General features: G+C 29.4%; 1 long non-coding RNA gene across 1 annotated transcript in view; it reads left to right on the top strand.

The window, feature by feature from the left end:
* Window positions 1-513: 513 nt before the first annotated feature.
* Window positions 514-3,715, top strand: part of LOC145269713 (uncharacterized) — a 21,023-nt gene continuing 17,821 nt past the window's right edge. The window contains exon 1 of the long non-coding RNA XR_013865184.1: window positions 514-725. This is a non-coding gene — a long non-coding RNA (uncharacterized LOC145269713). The remainder of the gene's footprint in view (window positions 726-3,715) is intronic.

Here is a 3,715-nt window from a genome sequence, read left to right as displayed (position 1 = left end):
TCGTTGTTTTTTTTATATATATATAAAATTCAATTTGAAAAAAAAAAATGAAAAACAACAAAAAAAACTTGTTCTATTGTGCAAATAACAGCTCCTGAGGCCTGAGCTCCTCCGCGCAAAACCTTTGTCAACACCGGGGGACGTAGCTTGAATTTTACCTCTCGGTATTTATGCACTTATATTACCGTGCTGAAATAATAACGTTATTATTTAGAAGCCATTCTTAACATGGGGAGGGGGAAGTAGTATTGTAAATATTCTGTACTTTCATCTAACAATTTAATTAAAAAATGGTGGCACTGGTACTGGTACGTAACGTACACTCACCGTGCTGAAATAGTAGCATTAATATTTAGAAAGCCATTCTTAACATGGAGAGGGGTATGTGTTTTTCTTACGTAATCAGTACTTTAACCTAACAGTTAAATTTTATAAAAATAATTATAAAAAAGATATTGCAAAACTTAAATTTAACTTTAAAATAGTATTTTAAAAAATAGTGCGGTACAATAAGTGCAGTAGTGTGCAGTTGCAGAAAGCACCAACCTTTCTTTCCAATAAATAAATAAATAAATAAAACAGCAAATTTATTTTACAGTGTGACAAAAAAAAATGTTTTTTTTTTATATGAGTGGGGGTAAAAAAAATCGTTATGTTTCGTAAGGAAAAAAAGACGATTTTTATGTCGAGTCAGGTTGAGTGCGAGAAACGGCCATTACAAGAAGGTAAATATTGCACTAAAAATGCGTATGAATTTATTTTAAGTATTTATTTTTTATTGTAAAAAAAAAAAACAAATCAATAAATGATTATTTCATTAAAAAAGAAAAAAAAATCAGTTATGTTTGAAGGACGAATGTGATTGAATCGGGACAAAAAAAAGGGGGGACTAAGCTAGAAAATGGCTCCCGTTTGACGAGGTGGGAAAGATCACGGATTCACAGGAGTTTTGATTTGAGCGAGATATTTGTTATATATTTGTTTATTGACAACTTTTTCGAATCTATGTGTATAGTAATGCAAACCCGACTTTTTTATACAATAAACAAAAACAAAATAATGAGTTCAGAAGTAATATATTCACAAAATAGATATTTTATATATATGTCAAATTTAATTAACGTTTTATAAAAATTGGTAATTAACATGGAAATTTCTAAAAAACAAAAAAAAAAAGAAAGAAAAAGAATCAATTTACTTAGATTATTATTATTATTTTATTTATTTATTTTGGTGCTTCTTCGTAATGAAATCGAAATATGAATTTCTTTTAAAACCAATTTGGTTAGAAGAAAAGATCCCTACTTTAGTGAATCCTCAGTTTTTGTGGAGTGTTATTAAGGAGTTTTGATTTGGCCGAGATATTTTTGGGATGGGCTAGTTTCAAAGAAATATCTTCACTGAAAAAGGTTTTTGGGTTTGTATTACTGTACACATAGATTCGAAAAAGTTGTCAAAAAACAAATATATAACAAATAATGGTACTCATGGAGAGAGTGATCCGTGCTGAAATAATAACGTTATTATTTAAAAAGCCATTCTTAACATGGGGAGGGGAGTGGGCTTTGTACTACTGTACACATAGATTCGAAAAAGTTGTCAAAAAACAAATATATAACAAATAAATGTTATCAAAGGCAAGATAAGTTACTTTTCTACCTAACCGGATATATTTTTCGTGTTTTTATTCAATGTAACATGTTTATTCAGCTCGAAAAACGTACAGTGTATGTATTGGAAAATTCAAGATGGCGCCTCACTCACTCTTTAACACGGTAAGTTTGGGAAAAGATGTTATAACTAAAAAATTAGAAAAAATACTATTAAAAACCCGCCGAATATATGTCAAGCTATGTCACGGTAACATATATTGAGCGAGTTTTTAACAGTATTTTATCCAGTTTTTTTTATTTATAACATCTTTTCCCAAACTTACCGTGTTAAAGAGGGAGTCAGACGCCATCTTGAATTTTCCAATACATCGGTAAACACTGTATGGTTTTCGAGCTGAATAAACATGTTACATTGAATAAAAACACGAAAAATATATCCAGTCTGGTAGAAAAGTAACTTATCTTGCCTTTGATAACATTTATTTGTTATATATTTGTTTTTTGACAACTTTTTCGAATCTGTGTGTACAGTAATACAAACCCGGGGAGGGTATTTTGTACCTATTCTGTACTTTAACCTTAAAATTGAATAAAAAAAAAACATATCATAAAACTTTACGTAGAAATACGATTTAAAAAAAATAGCGCAGATCACTCTCTGCATTAGCACCCAAATAAATGTTATCAAAGGTAAGATAAGTTACTTTTCTACCTAACTGGATACTTTCTTTTAGTGTTTTTATTTAATGTAACATGTTTATTCAGCTTGAAAAACATATAGTGTTTACCGATGTATTAACAAATTTAAAATGGCGCCCGACTCTCTTTGACACGGTAAGTTTTGGAAAATGATTTAAAAAAAAAAAAAAAAGGAAAAGTACTGTTAAAAATCTACCGAATATATGTCAGCCTATGTTATGGTAACCTATATTGAGCGAGTTTCTAACAGTATTTTGTCTAGTTTTTTATTTATAACTCCTTTTTCCAAACTTACCGTGTCAAAGATAGAGTCAGGCGCCATTTTAAATTTTCCAATACATCGGTAAACACTGTGTGCTTTTCGAGCTGAATAAACATATTACATTGAATAAAAACACTAGAAAATTATCCAGTGAGGTAGAAAAGTAACTTATCTTGCTGTTGGTAACATTTATTTGTTCTATATTTGTTTTTTGACAACTTTTTCGAATCTATGTGTACAGTAATACAAACTCGACTTTTTTATACAATAAACAAAAACAAAATAATGAGTTCAGAAGTAATACAGGGTGTTTCAAAAGTCTTGGGAACATAACGATGATTAATAACTCATAATGTTCCCAAGACTTTTGAAACACCCTGTATATTCACAAAATAGATATTTTATATATATGTAAAATGAAAAATAGGATGTTGGTGTATATTTTTAGAATATTTGTAAAACAATGGGGGAGGGGGGTTCATTAGTAGAAATAATGAAGACGTCAAACTCGATAATTTAAGGACCCTGCGTTACTTTCTAGGAAATCGTAATATAAATTTTGGTACTGGTACAGTTTAGTCAAGACATTTAAAAATGAAAATATCGAAAAAAAAAGGTTATATTGCACGTATCCATTATGGAACGAAGTTCTCCAAAAAAAAAATTCACTTAATTTAATCAAGTAGTTTTTTTTTTTTACAGCGAAAAAACAATTTGTTATGATACCGAACAAAAGGTTCTATTTTTAGGAAGAAAAGCTAGAATTAAAGATGGGGAGGGAGTATCAGTGCTTTACATGGAGTTATCTCCCCATGGCGTGTTCAGCAAATTTCATAATGGCTGACTTCAACGCGCTCTCATAAGAACGTGTTTATCTGCTTTAAAAAAAATACTCAATCAAATTAAATGAATTTTTTTTCAGAGATCTTCAGTCCAGAACAGATACGTACAATGTAACCTTTTTTCGATATTTTAATTTTTTAATATCTTGACTAAACTGTACAAGTACCTAAATTCCTCCGGTCATCATAAAATTTGCTTAAATGTATTTCAATTAATGCAGATTTCATATCATAGACCCAATTTTCTTTTGGTTATTATATTGTACCCAATATATAATACAGATTTCAAAAGTTAAAAA

This window comes from Euprymna scolopes, chromosome 45, assembly GCF_053919585.1.
Source record: "Euprymna scolopes isolate OS-2025 chromosome 45, ASM5391958v1, whole genome shotgun sequence".
In the NCBI taxonomy this organism is placed as follows: Eukaryota; Metazoa; Mollusca; class Cephalopoda; order Sepiida; family Sepiolidae; genus Euprymna; species Euprymna scolopes.
Note: the sequence above shows the minus strand (reverse complement) of the source record. Positions and strands in the feature narration are given on the sequence as shown.